This window comes from Triturus cristatus, chromosome 2_1 (genome assembly GCF_964204655.1).
Source record: "Triturus cristatus chromosome 2_1, aTriCri1.1, whole genome shotgun sequence".
Lineage (NCBI taxonomy): Eukaryota > Metazoa > Chordata > Amphibia > Caudata > Salamandridae > Triturus > Triturus cristatus.
In genome coordinates this window covers 441,558,785-441,576,581 of record NC_140581.1, presented here as the reverse complement: position 1 = coordinate 441,576,581, position 17,797 = coordinate 441,558,785, and the positions used below count along the sequence as shown (strand labels likewise).

At 46.0% G+C, this 17,797-nt stretch overlaps 1 protein-coding gene across 1 annotated transcript in view; it reads left to right on the top strand.

Annotated features, from left to right (window-relative positions):
- CMYA5 (cardiomyopathy associated 5) overlaps positions 1–17,797 on the top strand; it is a 351,245-nt gene that overhangs the window by 82,156 nt on the left and 251,292 nt on the right. The gene's annotated exons all lie outside the window — the stretch shown is intronic.

The following is a 17,797-nucleotide window of genomic DNA, read 5'->3' as shown; positions in this document are numbered from 1 at the left end:
TTTGAGTCAATTTTTCAAATGCCTGATGCATACATTTAAAATACCTGCCTGTGTGGCTTTCCTGGTTGCCTTTCCGGATGTTGAGTCCCACCAGAGTTTGGCTCCAGTTGGCGTGGGGTCAGCTCGAGATTAATATTCCTCTACAAGGTACTCTGGCTTCTTTGTTGGGACAGCTTTGAACATGAAGTGATGGGTCTTGATCAGGATGAAAACATATGAGGGGAGACAGCTGCAGTTCTATCACTGTGGGTTTATGTATCCAATTATTCCTTTCTCTGATCACGAAGGTGGAAACGGTGGGCAACATATTTTACATAGAGTAAAAGTTGGGTTTGCGATATTGTACAGTTTCTTGGCCTTTAGGTGTAGGGAGACAAGGCTTGACAATGTTGATTCCGAGCTGTTTATGTCTGTTTGTGAGCGTGGGTCTTGCATATGGGCTATACACAAGAGCAAAGAGAAACTGCTGCTGTTTCAAAAGGAGCTCTACGAGATTTGAAGTTATTTAATACATTTTGAATATGTTTGTTTAAAACAAAAGAGAAATAACAATGGTAAATAACTATTTACATATCTCCAAACTTTCTACATCGTGCAGTTAAACGAAATCACTATGTCAATCCAAGGTCACTTTTGCAAAATCCTATTCTGGGAAAGTACATTCTGGAGACACAAAGGGAGATACAAACAAAGTCCGGGTAATATTTCCCAATGTTGGTCTAAAGATGGAGCCAGGCTACACCGTGTTGTTCACATGCATTGCAGGCAGAAACACCTATTGTCATCCAATTCCTAATAGTCCTAAAGTGCTTCAAAGTGTGGAGGAACTGGTAAGTCCTCTTAAGGAGGACTGTCTGCCTCCTATGAATCCTCTGGTGAAAGTACCTGCACTACAGGGATAATATGGCAGAGGTAACTTTGCTGGTGGAGTTTTCACTGGAAGGGAATCCTTCAACAGAGGATTTACCATGCTCTACACAAATTTTGAGGAATTTCCTTTACCACCAAACTCTAAACCAGGCCCTTCATTTTATGGCCCTCCAACCTGCATTTAAAATATGATGGTGGGTCTGAAAATCCCACTTGTGAGTGGAGCTTGATGTTTGATGCCATAGCAACATTAGTTCTTTAGCCCTGTTTAATGGCCACCTCTCCTGTCAATTGTTAGACAGCCAGACGAGATATTGGACATTTCCTGTTGTAACATTGATGTACTTTAATGGGGATTATTAGATTGTCTGAGGGTTCTTTTCTCCGAGGCACACAGCTAGAATGGGTGCTCAAGTGTTTAATCATAACTCAAATCTTCAATCACATTGATTATCTTAGTGGCCTATCTACTACTGTTTTCATTTCACTGAAAAATGTTCAGACTTACAACATATACCACAGTTTTCTGAATGAGCCCCAGCATGGGCAATTGACTTTCGTCTAAAGGCATGCCTCGATTATTTCTTTAACTTGCCCTCTCAAGCATCACTTCAACATTGTTGGGGAGCAAGAGAATCCCTCTGTAGACTATTGTGTAAATTGGTAAGCAAGACTTCCAATCTTGAGGTGAATACGTTTATTGCCCCTTTATTTTTATAAAACTGGGCTGCACATATTTGGAACTGGTATCAACGAAATTCGAATTGACCTGTGAATGTTCTTCTGGGAGTTTTGGTTTACTAAATATTTAGCAAACCCACCCTAATACTAAGCAAATATTTGAGAGCCCCCCTCTGAATAAACCTCTGATTAAAGACTTAATTTTACTGCGTGACATGGCATATTTGGGACAGCCTTCCCCGCCTTCCCCCTCCTGCTGTGATGCAGTGGCCCACCACTCGCTGACACGGCTGGTCCTTTTGTCCACATTGCATTGAAAATAACAGAGGACTACATTTTGCATTGCAGAGCTTTTTTTTAAATGATCTTTTTAGAGTTTTATACATAATCAAGAACAATCGTCTCACGTTTTGTAGAACATGTTTGGCACATACCTTGTATTTACTGATTGAAGATTTTATCACGATCATTGTCATTTGCGTACATCTCTCGGCTGAGAGCTACATTGTGAGTCTCTCTAACTATGCCGTCCGAATATAGACCAGCTGCCAGGTAAATCTCGATGAGTGGATATGTAGAGTTATCAACTAAAATGTGAGACATTATGAGGGACAGGTTATACCTGCAAAGAACATTCACCAAAGGAAAAAGAACAACCCTCCCCCCACGCCGGTAGAGTGCCAGTGCTCGGTATGTGAGGTGCCTTATAGGAAGGAGAGCGGAGGAGTCCATTAAGATGACTTTTAATAATTCTACCTGTTATGAGTGTCATAGGTGACATGGGAGTGTTGCTTGGGCAAGTAGGCCATGGGTACTGTATAGATAGCTAGGGACACCCAGGTATCATCAGTGAGTTCTTAAGGGGGGAGATGTGTCCCTTGGTCAAGGCCAGGGAAGCACCAAGCCGCAGTTGTGGTAGACACAGTTGAGTAGGTCTGGTGTTGTCGCTAACGTGCTCCAATAGTGTCTGTAGAAGTATGCCCCAGTACACGGCCATTGGCCACCTGTGAAGACCTCTCTTCTCTTAGCTACGAAGACTCACTCCCTCTATCTGATCCCAGCACCTAAGTTCCCCTGCACCAGGCAGCTGGACTGGGCAGGACGGAAGAGATACATCATAGTGCAATGGCATGCTTGGCAACCACCAGGATCAGATCGATAAATCTCGTAGTGACCCTCCTCGCGTTAGGCCTGGAAGGAACTCAGAGAAGGTAGGTCTAGGGTTTGGGAGCAGGTTGTCCAGTTACCAAGAATCATAAACTGGTTTTCATCCCAATATATTTGTTGGAAGGATCCTGTGATTGTTTTAACTGTGGAAATATCATGACTCTTTATAATTCTGCACCTAAGCGACTAGACAAATTGAAAAAGTTTAATTCAGGGAGGAAAAACAGCTTCAACATGATGAATGTCCAAGAGTTCTCCTGTGCAAAGCTCTGATGCAGTTTGAGCGTTTTGGCATTCCTCTGTTTTTTGCCATGCAGTTAAAAATAGAGCCCTTGTAGGAAGTATCTTAACCACTTTGTCTCTGCCTTTCAGTGTTTTGACACCCGATCTCTTACCGAGAAAAAGGATGATGGTTCTAATTAATCCTGAGGGTGGGCACCTCGGAAGTCAGTCTGTCAGTCAGAGAAAGTAACTCGAGAGATTGTTGGACTGGGTCAGGCGGGGGTGGTTGTGTAGGTCTAATAAGGGGTTCTAGTTTTGCGAGGAGTATGAATTGAGGTGCCTTGCTTGTCTATAACCATTTACTTGAAACTATGTTCATATAATGTAGCTGGTTTGTCTGGACCTACAGCAAGTCAAGACACTGGCATTGTTTTACAGACCTATAATATTTGCATTATTATCTAATGTGTCGTTGTCCCCAAAACAGGTTTCTTTTACATTCAAAAATCAAAAAGCCTACAATAGTATTTAACGATTTTACTTGATCTGTAATATGGTGTCTTATTAAACGTTTTTAAGGCTAAAGTGCCTCCAGTTAGCTCTTATTGTTGAGTAATGTATACAGGGCTAAATATAAGAATTTGATCAACTAGAGGTCAACTAGAGGCCTCTCTCTCTATCTTGAGGCAGATTTTATAACTATGACAAGGTACTCCTCGAGAAATTGTGTGTTTAGAATTGGCCCTTATATCTCTGTGTACATTGTGTGATGAATTGGCCCTCCTGTATTTTTTCAGTCTTTGAAAGACGCGGGGATTGAAGACTGTGCCCCTTCCTTCACTATTGTCTGAGAAGATCTTGACTAACACTTGTAGAATATTTCCTGAGTTTTTAACTAAGTTACTCTGTGAAAACGACCGTGCTACACTATGGCCCTTTGAAAACACATCCTTTTGAGGGTTTAAAATGACAGTGAAAAATACAATCAAGACCAGTAGTTTTATTCATGGTCTTAAGCTATCATTGAGGACAAGTCTGTCTCCTCAAACCCCTGGTGCAAGCCGTAACACCATATGCCCAATAAGACTGGGCAAAGTCAACATCTCCTGGAGCCCCCAGGCGGTCCGATACCTGGGAGTCCAGCTATATCACACACCTCAGGACATCTACGAGGGCAATTACCGCAGAGCGATGGCTGGCATCAGATCCTCCATACACTTCTGGAAAGATCTCCCATTGGCTGTCACTGGGAAAATAGCAGTCGCTAAGATGATCCTCGTTCCGGGTCTATTATATTACTTCTCTAATCTTCCGGTGGTCTCCCGGTGTTCCTTTTTTTAGAGAGCTTGACACCCTTCTTGGGACCCTTATATGGGGATCCGGACGCAGGCGTATTGCCCTTGCCAAGCTGCAGCTGCCCCTCGATCAGGGGGGACTAGCTGCCCCATCCTTTGAGGCATACTTTCTAGCCGCCCAGCTGCAATGGGTGTCACGTTGGGCAGGAGGCCGGGCACAGAGGGAACTGTTCACAACAGCCGGGCAAATCCAGACCCCAATCATCAACCGACTGCTACTGCCAGGGGCGACGCCACCCTGGACCAAGCCACTCCAGGTGATAATGGCGCACGCCTGTCTGACGCACATCCACAGAATGGACTGCGCGGCACCCATGTACTCCATTCTCTCCTGCCGCTGGTGGGGTTTCCCAGGGTTGGGCGCACTACATGGAGCAGATACTCCACACATGGACAGAACATTCACTGACGGACGCGGGCACACTCTACCTCAATGGACAACTACAGACCTTCGAGACGCTCATGGAAGAATTCGACCTCCCTAGAGGACAGTTCCTTTTATATAGGCAGCTAATGGAAGACTGCCGTAAAATGTGGCAAACAATAGATACCGAACCTCCCACGCACCCGGTAATTCATGTGTTACTGCAGATGGTCCCAGGGCTCCATTTAGTCCCTTGGAGATATAAAGCCATACGGACCCTTAAACAGCCCACCCTTGCACCTCTCCAGGAGAAATGGGAAACGGACTTCCGCAGGGCGCTTCATGATAAGGAATGGGCTTGTGCCTTGGAATTTCCCAAGAAAGTGTCCCGTAACTATTATTTTAAAAACATAAAGCTGCACATTCTGCACCGGGCATACCTTGCTCCCGAAAAGCTACAGAAGTACTTCCCCGATAGCTCCTTCACCTGTCCCAGATGCCCAGAGCCCAATGCCTCATTCCAGCACATGCTTTGGGATTGTCCAACGCTCCGCAGCTAGTGGGACACAGTTCATACCACTCTCAGGACAGTCATGGGAATCCCAGACCTACACACATGGGAGGCTAGTGCTCTTGGAATCTGCAAACGCCGCAAAAACATGAAGGTGCAAAACGCGCTTTGCATCCTTGGTGCTCCTACTAGCTAAGCGATGCATAACTATGCATTGGAAAGCACCGGTTGTCCCCCTCTAGTGGCATGGGTGGGAGCAGTCAAGAAATGGTGCACAGCAGAGTAGGAAGTGCTCCGTACAGAGGAGGTTAAGGGAACCCGTAAGCACCCAATTTCTATGCCATGGGCCATGATACTCCATTCCTTCATACAGAAAGCACTGACGACGCCGGGGTCTCAAACTACCAGTTCTCCAATGGCACACACGACCCCTGCGGCAACTGAAGGTGACTCTCGGAGGGGCCAGATGCCCGGCGGGTCACAACTGGCAACCACGAGCAGGCCATAGATACACTACCGCCCGTGCGACCCCGAAACTCCCCCTCTCACCTGCGCATGCCTAACTAGCCACCATACCATACTGCAACACTCAGGCAGCTACCACAGAATGGAGCAATATATGACACAGAGTATCCCAGTTCTACCTCCCGGGTTCGTTTAGGTTCATATTACTCTTGGCATTAAACAACCCCTACGATATAGTGCTAATAGAGAGAGTACGCCTCACATTCCAACACACAACACAGACTGCTTTGCATGAATGCTGATACTGTCTCACCACTCACTCCTTAGAAATATCACCAATTCTGGGACTGTACGGGAGGCTATAGACCACGATGTTATTTGGCATCATGTCAAGGTGTAAAATTTATGTGATATATCTTTTTATGTCAGTGCCACCAATACTGATGTGCTGTACTTAATTAAAGAAAATGCCAATAAAAATGATTTCATAAAAAAATAAAAAATACAAATTAAAAAAAGTCTGTCTCCTCAAAGATATTTTACTGTTGCTCTGACCCGGGGTATATGAAATAAGTACTTAAGCTACTCTCTCCATTCCTCTAGTAAAAAGATAATGCAGAGCTGGAGTTCGCTAGCGTTCAGGTGCATCGACTGCTATTGTCGGGTGGCCCAACAGTTTGAAAAGCATTTACTTTGTTATGTCCTGTTATTTCGAACTTGTAAAGCGCAGATCTCACTCTGTGGAGCATCATGGCGCTATGTGGAGCCCATAAGACACACCCCGCCCTAACTGAGGGAATCATATAAGTGATCGACATAGAGTACCAGGGGCGGCAAAGATACAGGTTTTCAGGGCCTTTCTGAACCTGGTTTCTGTTTGAATAAAAGGAAGCTGGTTCAGGAGCATATTCCAGGCTTTGGTCCTTAGCACCACAATCGATTTCCCGCCCTTTGTTGTGCACCTAAAACCCAGGGGCTTCAGAAGATTCGTATTTGTCCGAAATGAATCTCCACATCAGTTTCTCAGGGAGCCAACGTTTAATCTGTATTCTATTTCTCCTATGAGGACGGCATATTTGTTAACCATAGAAGTTATTCCAATCAGGATTGTATGCATGCTGACTAAATTTTGGATTCATTGTTTTTTTTAATGTTTAAATCTGTTTTTTATTGTTGCAGAATAGGATCAAAACAAGAGCTTACATATCGAGAGAACATCTCTCTTGTTTGCCACATAATAATTCAACTTTTAAACTTGAAAAATGGAACAAAAGGAACAAGTAAACAAACGCCCTCCCAACCAGACCCCCCAAACCTCCTCCCCCCCAACCCAATCCCAGTACCGTCAGCCATATGATCTGTATTGACTGGGGAGGTAGTTGGATTGTGAGTAATTGTGCTGCCAGCTAAGTTGTGTCAGGTTCAGCTAGGGGAAGTAACCATAGATAGCTGGACAAGTTAGTTCTCTGAATTCCTTGGTCAGTTGATCTATGAAGGGCTGCCGTATTGTTCGGAAGGTGTCATCTCGCGCTGTGAAAGAAAGGGTCAGCTTTTCCATGCCCAATATGTCCCATAGGCCTCTAAGCCATGCCGTATGGGTCGGAATGGTGGTAGAGCCCCAAAGCACTAGAATGGTCTGATGAGCCGCCCCCAGAGCGATGCTAATCTGACACCCCCTTCGGGAGGTGACAGGAAAAGTGAGAGGAATTGGTAACCCTAATAGCGTGTAAGATGGACATCTGGGAAGCTGTGTGGAAAAGTGGGTGTGAATGTAACTTAAGAATGTGGTCCAAAATGTTGCCAGCCCCGAACAGTCCCAGAGCAGGTGACATAATGTGGCTTTGACCCCGCACCGTCGCCAGCATTCGTTGCTGCGGGTTGGGTTCCCTATGTGCAGACGTACCGGGGTTAAATACCAGTAAGAGGTCATTTTTACTGCTGTATCCGTGCTTGCCATATTGTATGTAGTGTGCCGCGCTCTGTGGTAGATACCACGCCACTCTTTCATAGTGAAAGAACGGCCTAGCTCGGACTCCCAACATTTTTGTGAGGGTGATTTATTGTTGCTCTGAGGAGGTTGGAGGAGAACGTACAACTCCGAGATGAGGCGCCTGTCTGTGTCTTTTCCCAACAGCCACCTCTCGTACGGAGTCAGCAGCCTCTCCGCCCCTGGTCGAACTGCCGGGTCTGTCACCCATTGCCTAATCTGGAGGTATCGATACCGCTCTGCTTCAGGGATAGAATAGTCCTTTCTTAAGGCCTCAAAGAGAATAAGTCCCTTTACATCAAAGAAGTGTCCTATCGCCCTACAGGGCGATTCCCGCCAAATATGGAAGGAGGCTCCCAAACCCTGGGTGAAGGCTGGGTTGTCAGCAATTGGGTCAAGAGGGAGGGCAGTGAAGTGAGTCTGCCTTTACGGATACACCCATCCCAGACCCGTAGTAGTGAGCTTGTTACCGGGGAGATGTAGAGGCTTGGGGCTCTATGTATTCGGGCAAGGACGGTACCTTTGCCAACGATGTGCCGGCCAGGGCCCTGTCCATAAACAGCCACCTCTTTTTCGATTCGGGTCTGGACCATTCCACTAGATACCGAAGCTGGGCAGCCTGATAGTATCTGGTGAGACAGGGGATCCCCAGTCCTCCTTCCACCGGGGGGGGGGGGGGGGAGACAACTCCGCTCTTTGCTCATTCTTGGCTGCTTACCAGCCCATACAGAGTGACTCACTGCCACCTGGAGGTGCTGCCATTGTGCCTGCTCGGGGTGTCAGTGGTAAGGTCTGAAAGAAAAAGAGAACCCTAGGCAGAATGGTCATCTTCGCAGCTGCGATGCGACCCAGAAAAGAGAGCGGATAATGCTGCCATCTGTCTAGTTCAGCTCGGACACGGTTTGATAAGGACCCGTAGTTTAGGGCATTTGTCCTGTCCACAGGCTACACAGCTGCATGCCCAGGTAGGGTATGGAATCTGTAGCCCAACTGAGAGGATGTGCGTGCCTTAGTGCCTCTAGTTCCAGAGGCGGGATGGTGAGGTTGAGGGCCTGGGGCTTATGAAGATTCATGCGAAAACCGGACACCTTCCCCAACCTCTCTATCTTGGGCAAGAATGGGGGAAGGCACTCAGCCGGGTAGTCCAGCATGACCATGACATCATCCGCATACAGACTGATGTGGTGTTCTTCCCCCCCGAGGGGGATTCCCTTAATGTGTCTGTGGTCACGAATTCGCTGAGCAAAGGGCTCCATGTATAGGGCAGATAATAGGGGGATTGTTTTTTTATTTTTAAACAACATTTTATGGAGTTTTTGACAACTTATCCCCCCGATTGGGGAGTAACATTCATGATATGACACCACAATTCAATACCCTTTCCCTATTCCTGACCTCCATGCTTATTCAGGTGCCTATTCGATCTGGTTCCCGGCTGGTCAGGTCATCTGGGGGCCCTCAAGGTCTCAACCCTGCTGTAATTCACTCTGCGCCATCTCTGTAAGTCGTTCCACACGTCCCATTTTTTAGAATATATCTCATATATGGAATTTCCACAGTCCTCTGCTCACCCTGTAGACTACCTCCTCTGCCTGTTGACACCATTCCAGGTTCCTAGCCAGGTTGTCATCGTGGGGCTGCTCTTGGCCATCCGGAACTGGAATATTTCTCTTCTACCTTCAATCAGGGCAGTGTTGCACTATAGAAGCGTGTATTTCGGTATTGTTTGTTCCCCCGTGATCCCCAATGTCACCAGGGCTGGTATGAGCTTGATGTCTTCCCCTGTGTCATCTCCCATTATCTATCGTACACCTGTCCAGAGTATGTGAATGTAGGGGTACTCCCATAGCGTATGCATGGGGATTCCTGGGAGGCTGCAGCCCCTCAGACAAGAGGCCATGCTTATTTTGCTCATGGAGAGTAGCCTAGTCTTAGATTAGTGTGCATGGTGAAGGATTTTGAATTTTACTAGACAGAATCCCATCCGTATCTTAACTTCCCTTGAGTATCTGCATGCTTCCCCCCAATCTACATCATTAAGGACTCCTAGGTCCTCTTCCTAGTGATCTCATAGGGCTGTGATGGGGATCTCCCAGTGTGCTGAAAGCGTTCTATAGATGCGTGAAATGGCATGAGTCTGTAATGGAGAGGCAAGGATTCTGAATTCTAATGGGATCTAGTCCTCAACTTCCTCCAGTAGGTCCTTGTAGCCGGTGAGTGTTTGTTTCACCTGCAGGTACCTAAATCGTTACTTCTCTGCCAGGTCGTATTGCAACTGGAGTGTGGCAAAGGAGACCATGCCATCCTTTCCCCATATATCTCCTAATATGGATCTACCTATGAGTTCCCACAGTCCAAACGACCCAGATCCCCCAAGGGGGTTTCCAGTGTTGGCTTGTTCCTTAGCCTAGTTTTCGCTTGGCCTTCCTCCTCACTTGTAGGGTTGTTGTAGTGGGGGTCGGGAGGGGCTGCCATTTATGGCCACCATATAGCTAGGCCACGTATCCTTCCTCTCCTATAGCCTGACGATCTGGGAGCAGGGCTGGTTACTGCTGGGTAGAAAAGGCTCACTCAGTTTTTGTGAGCAGTTGGTCTGCCCAGTAATAGAATTTTAGGCTAGACAAGGCAATATCACCCTCATATGGCCCCTGGTGAACAGCTGTAGCACAACTCTGGGTGGTCCCCCATCCTAAAAAAGCTCCCTGGTCACTCTGTCGACCGCTTGAAAGAAGTCGTTGGGCACCGCATGCAGTGTGATTTGTAGCATGTAGAGACATTTCTGCACGGTTATCATTTTAAGTAGCGCTGCTCTCCCCAATAGCGACAGGCAGGGCCGGCTCTAGGGCGTTGCAACCGGTGCCATTGCACTGGGTGCTGACTTCTGGGGGCGCCGTGTTTACAATTGTGTTATAGTTTTAAAAGCACCTGCTGCCGCGTTCCGTGCGTCCAGCAGTTTTCATACAATAAACATGTCTAGATATCTCCGGTGATTAATGTTCTTCCTGGAGTGAGATCGGAGTTTTGTTTAGTAGAAGTTGTGACTCAACCAAAAGTAGCGCAGGGGGTCAATATGCCTGATGCAAAGCACTTGTACCGTGCAGATCACCAAGTGCATATAATCTAACGAGGTCAGTGCTTTCGCCAGAGAGATCATTTTGTTCCTTGCAGTGTATAAGTTAAAATCCTAATATAGAACAGTGAGCTAATAAAACTGTCCTCAAATAGCTGCATGCAAACTGCAAGGTATATATTATTAGAACGTTATGCTTTTTCCCTCAGCCTTTCTTAATTCTAACCTTGCAAAATAGGTTTATTTCTGTAGAAAAAAAGAAATAAATCTAATTCGGATTCAGCGCTTTTCCAGACCAAGCCCTCTTAAACTATACTGTCTACCAGTAGGGATGACATATGACTCCTACACCTTGCAGTCCTCTGTGTTATGTAACATTCCTATATACTGATTTACACACGTGTGATTGGTTATCTCTGTGTAATGTGTGTGTTTTAAAGTGCTCTGACACTCTACACTGGTATTAGTGGCACTATAAACCTAATTAAATGCAGCTAAGCTAGTGAGTGGTTATGGAGACATGCGGGGCACTGTTAAAGGATGGTAGTGAAGGAATCCGTAGCGAAGATGGTCATTGTGGGGCGCCAACAAACATTGTCGCACAGGGCGCCACCAGAGCTAAAGCCGGCCCTGGCGACAGGGGGAGGCCTCGCCAATGGATTGTACCTCTTTTATTTTCCTCCAGTATCCGCCCCAGATTTGCCTTGTGAAACCTCTTCACGTCCATGGTGACATATCATCCCAAGTATTTAAAGCCCTCAAGGGCCTATTGCATGGGGAGCTTCCAATCTCTTGGTGGCTCCCATTGAGTGATGGGAAAACAGATTGATGTGTGCCAAGTAATCTTTATCCCAGTATAGTCTTCAAATATGAAAATTATTTCTAATACTCTGGGCTAGAGCTTTCCGGGTCGGCCAGGTATAAGAGGAGGTCGTCTGCTTAGAGGGATATTCTGTCCTCCTATTTCAGATCCCACCATATATCCCTTACCTGAGCATCTTTCCTAATCCAACAAGCCAGTAGCTGTGTGACTAGAGCACACAAGAGGGAGGCAAGTGAGTACACTTGTCTCATCCCTCGATGTAGGGTAAACTTCCTGGAGTGGACCCTATTGACTCTGGCCCTCGCTATTGGGCTTGTGTAAAGCAGGTGAACACAGACACGGAACCTGGGGCCAAATTCTATGTTATCCAATATGGCAAGCATGCAGGACCACTCAAGGGAGTCAAATGCCTTCTCGGCACCTAGCAAGAGAATGACCGCATATTCAACCATATGAACTCGCCGAGCCAAACAGCTGAATAGTCCCCTAAGGTTGTGGCGTGTGGCCCTGTGTGGCAAGAAGCCAGACTGATCACGGACGATTAGGTCCTCAATAACACTATTCAGACGAGGGAATAATTTTATTATGCATAGTTATTAAAAACTGTAGCATACATTAACACGTTTGTAGCTGCAACATCAAATTCATAAAACATTACACAATTAAAAATTCTAGTAGATTTAATGTTGAGAAGCATAAATAATAAAATTCACAATATTACAAAAAAGTTCAATACAAAATGGCGCCTGTAAGCTGAAGGCGAAATGAGTTAACAGTCTTTCAGTTTCTTTGCAGTGTGCTTTAAAAATGTAGTAAAATGACTATTCAGAATAATGTCCATTGCCTAAAGCCCGCAATCATGGCCTGTCTGCGAGTTCGAATGGAATGTTGGTTGAACATTGCTTTTAATGACGCCCTTCTTTCGTTCATAAGACCAGGACAAGCACAAATTATATGAACAATATTTTCCTCCCCAGATTTGCGCAGTCTGCATCGTGCTATTTTTGCTTCCCATAGCCAGAGTGCAGTGTGGGCACGTCCTGGAAGAAGGCTAAAACGGTTTCTGATTAAGTGCTCGAGATTTGAGGGCTTTATAGTAATTTAAGGACTATCCAGGCGTGAGATCTGGCTAAAAGATCTTATTTATCTTAAGCCGTAGAATTTTTTTTTTCATTCCGCCATTTATCATTTTTAAAGGACTCATGTTGAAGAGTCATTTCCCATAGTGGTCAAACACCCAAGTCGTCAATAGCCGAGTCTAGATACCAACGAGAGAGCATATTTTTGTTTGTTTGGACTTCACGCCAGAGTGCTTTACATGATTGAATGGCCGACGACTGTACTCTTTTTCATCTTTTCTCACGATTGATTGGTTTGGTTTACTAAACTGAACTATTCAAACGGGATGTCAGCACTTTCGCTAACACTTTAGATTCCTTGGGGAAGATTTACAAGCCCCTTGCGCCTCTTTTACGCCACCGTTGCGTCACTTTTGTGCCGCAGCGGCGACGCAAAACCAGCGCATGCTGCGGGGTATTTACAACGTGACACATTTTGGAGATGCGTCATGTTGTAAAGCCCTGTGCCAGAAGTAGGCGTTCCTGCGCAGGGGGGCGTTCCGTCGCAGGAACGCCTCTTAAAAGTGGCTGAGTGAAATCTACAAGATTTCACTCAGTCACTTTTGAGCCCATGCTGCGTCAAAACCCTGCGCCTGCTTGAAGCAGGCATAAGGATTGATGCAGCATTGTAAAGATAGGGCACCTCAGAGCCTTGCTGGAGCTGTGTCGCGCTTGCGACGCAACTTCAGCAATGCGCTGCCTTTCAGGCACAGATGCGTCATGCATCTGTCTGTTTTTTGCCCCATGGTGCGCCGCATTGTAAATGCGGCGCATCCATGGTGGCGGAGCCGTGACGCACAATAACTGGCGCATCCCTGCTGATATGCAGGGATGCGTCAGTTATTGTAAATCTGCCCCATTGTTTTTAATATATCAGCATTAGGAAGGTGGTTGTAATTAACAAAGGTTCTTGGGTATCTTTGTAAGGTCAGTAATGGCAGAGTGGTGCTGATCAACAGAGGTTCTGTAACTCACCATCCCACTGGAATTACCTTATTTCTATTTGCAAATGTAGTACTAATCAATTGTTGTATTTCATATTGTATAATGGAGTGTACTTAAATCCATGTTCTATTGTAATCATTATCAAGGCTCGGTATGCAACTCCTTTATGTTCTGTAAAACGTCACCTCAGCACTTATACCAAACACTTTCATGTAGAAATAAGCTATAATTAATATCTAAAACAACACACTTTTCCAGCGGATTCTTCATACAAGGTGCTCATGAGCTGAACAGCCTTCAGTATCCAGGTCCAGGGAACAGCGAGGGAGCAGCAGGATGGGGGAAAGAGTTGTGCTGTTCTCGATCACCAGGGGAATGAAACACCTCTAGTGAGGAACTCACTGGGAGTAAGTGAGTACACGGAGTGGGAGACAGGGTGGGGAAGTGAAAGTGAGTAGCGGGAAGGTGGGTGGGAGGGTAAGTGAGGAGGATGAGAAACACAGGGAGTCAGGAAGGTGGGGAGTGGAGGGGAAGTGAGAGGCGTAGAGGTAAAGTTGGAGAACTGAGAGGACAGGGATCATAGGTGCGTAGGATTTCCTTTTGATGTCCCATCACCACAACCTAATGGGAACACTAAAGGGGCAATGTAACATTCCACACAATGCCATAGATTTGATGGACAGTCCATCCAAGCAATGGCGAACCATTAAAAAGCATCCGAGCCAATGGCTGAAATGAACTGACCCGAAGCCTACTCTCTCTGTGCTACTTTTTAAAAGTAGTGGTAACAATTGGTAAAGCTGTATGTAATGAAACCTAAAAATGTCGGTCGCCGCAGTTCTGGAATGACCCGTTACATGTGAGGCTGTGCTGCTTCTCTCTTCAGCAGTGCACGTTCACACACCTGTAGGAGGGACACCACCTTCTCTGGGCACCTTGGTCCCCACCACTGCTGCAGAGGACATGCCTCTTGCCTCAACGCGAGGTGGTACTTTTATCCAGGCACTATGCCAAGTGCTTCCCTCAATTATTCAAAATAATTGATGAACTAATCCTGAATATTATGGATTGAAATATTTGTGAACAGTCCTCCCAGTATGATGCCTCAGCGACAAAGCCGACGTATGTCTATGTCTGGTGTCTGTAAAGGGCCTTCCTAGCCTGGAAGCAACAAGTGCGGCGGGCGGGAGGCTGGAGAGGATTCAGGATCGGTTACCGTGCGCTAAGAGATGACGCGGTTCCTATCATGCAAGTATGTGAAGAGCTTTAGCAGATGATTAACATCTGTTAAAACTTATCATCCAGAGCGGAATAGTGTCACATGGGACGGCCAAGGAGAGACCTGAGGCAAGGCGTGAGGGGGGACACAGGCTTTTTAGCCAATATACATTCTGTGCCCCTCTCTATGTTGTGTCTTGTCATGTGCGTCTTAGAACCATGTGAGTAATTGTGTACAAGTGTTTGTTTATTTGTTGCTGTTTGGGAGTGTGTGTATTGTGCTGTTCTACTGGGGACAGATTTGATAATTTTCTCTGGAAGATGTGTTTAGATTACTTGTCAAACAACATTGACCTTTTACCCCAGGACTGCCTGTCTAGGCTTACTGCATTCCTTCACAGACTGTCTGGCAAGGGAATGTAAAGTGTACAATACTTTTTTTTACACATTATTTATTAGACGTCAATATTCGCAAGCAAATGTTACAATACAAATGCATTTTTAAAACATAAAATATTCTTAGGTCATTATTTTCGCATGACGACTCAAGCATCTGAAAACTGTTTTTATACCTCACATTGTACATCATCCAGTATCAAATGACATCATTACATTTTTAAGGTAACTTTTGGTCCCTCCCATTTAAACTCCCTCCCACTGTATATCCCACCAAAAAACTTCCCTTTAACTTTTGCCGCTATGAGCTATTCCATCCTATCCTATAGTATTATTAGCCAGGGCTATGGATCCGGCAGAAACACGGAAATAAGGAAAGGAAGGGAGGGAAGAGAGAGGGGAGAGGAGGAACAGATCCATATTTGTAGTCCGAGGTATAACTATGAATCAAGCATGTCAGGTAGAGACGCTTGGTGTGCCCTGACTGCCTTCGGCCTCCTCATCCTCCTCTGATCTGAACTGTTCTATCAGTTGGGCCCATCTAACGAGATTGGCTTCCTCCTCAGTCCTCTGTACTCCTCACGCTTTAGTGCCTCCCTTTCAGCCATGGCCCATTTAAGTACTCCCTCCCTACATCTACCCTCACGCGGGGCTCTGCGGGATTTCCAACGTTGTGTGACTAGTCGTTTAGCAAGCATCAAGGCCAGTACCGCAAATCAGTGTAGCAGGGTTGCCTTCTTCGGAAGGGGTAGGAGGCCCAAAAGACAGGCTTCCATGGTGGCCCAAGGGGAGCAAGCGGTAAGTCGGGTAAGACCCTGAGTGACCGTAGACCAAAAGTGTAGAATACTTAATGCCACCTGGTGACATGGATGGGGCAGACACGTGGATTGATTGGAGATGTATGTAAATGTGTATGCAGTAATTGCTGCCTCACCATTTTGCACAGTTCCTTTATGCTCTAGACTGGTCGGAAGGCCACACCTCCACCACTCCTGCACACAGGCAAGGTTGAGATGAGCCTGGCAATCCTCCCACACATCGGAGAGAGAGATGTAGTTCTCTAGGTCAGATGAATTTGCCTTCCACAGTCTTGTTTCCTGCCTTTGTGACTCTCTGGGGTAGTCAGTCACTGCTTTGCAAACTGGTGAGGTATGCAGTCATAGGACATTTCGTTGGCTCCGTAATGCTGCAGATATAACATCAACCACCTACTTTCTAAAGGATATACCCATGATTGGGCATACAGCGTGTCCAGCGGTCTTAAGGGGACCTTCGGAGCTGTGTTTACCACTGCAGAATAATGCACACATATAAGAAAAAACATACATTTTCCTACATTGCAGGTCAACAGACCTTTGCTCGTTGTTTCCTTCAGCAATCCACTCCCCACTGCAGATGTAGAGCCTCTTGTGTCTTGTGAATTAGAGATGACGTGACCCTTTTGGTCCCTTATGGACTCAGTAGAACAGGGACATAAGTGTTTGGGTGTGGGTGATAGAATTCATGATGTAGAATGTTCAGTTAACTGTTACACGCTGAGGAATAAAGACGTGTAATACCAAGTTCTGTCTGTGGCTTGATCCTTTGCATGTATCTGGGCTGGGGCAAACGATACAACTGGCGACAAGATAGGGGATTACTTAAACCCCGTGACCCGAAGAACCGAGAGTGCTCTCCCAGAGAGTTTCCCATGGTCCAGCAAACTGCTCGTGCGTACCACGTGTGCCTCAGTCGAAGTGAAAATCGACAGTTGGCGTATGTGGAGTGAAAACGCCACTCCAGCCTGTGCAAGGCGGGTGAAGAAAGTTAAGGCGTTACAGAAAGTTTGTTTGTCGTCGGCTAGAAATTTGTTGGTAAAGTCGATACAAGAGATACTGCATCACAGCTTAACACAGAGCCATCATTCATACAGTAATATGGTACGACAACGCTAAAGGAAATGACCACGCTAGAGGCAACGACAACCAGGTACAGAGAAGTGGGAAAAGCAGTAATCGTCAAGTGCAAGAAAGAGCTAAAAGTAGAAAACATTCTAATACAAAGAAACGCTAAAGGCAGTGACAATCAGGTATGGACAGTGCAACGAGCGGCGACAGCCAGGTGCAAGAGAATGATGTGAGTACAAGCAGATACATTCAGAGAAACATTAGAGGCGGCGATAACTAGATGTATTGAAAATACAATCATGCTTACCAGAACCAGAGTAAAGAGAGCTATCTGACCTCTGCACGAGGCGCTGCAACCCCAGAAGAAGCACAGGGGTTGTGCTTACGAGGCTGGTGAATCCTGTCACACCTACTAAAATACCGTGAGCAGCGATCGGAATAGTGAAATAAATTGAAATAGAAATAAAGTACCAATGATGAACCCAAAATGTGATCTCACGGATAGAGGAGAGATAAATGATGAAATTAAAATATTCAGATTGCTTACCTGGCCCAAGAGAATTGCAGCCAATAAAGACACATCAAAACGGATCAAAAAAAGGCATTCAGTTATTGGAGGCAGTTGGATAACTTGGAAAATAGAAACAAAGTGATCAGTGTCCCAGAGGATGGAATAACATGGAGAATGACACTGTGAACAAAGCAAAGATAACCATGAT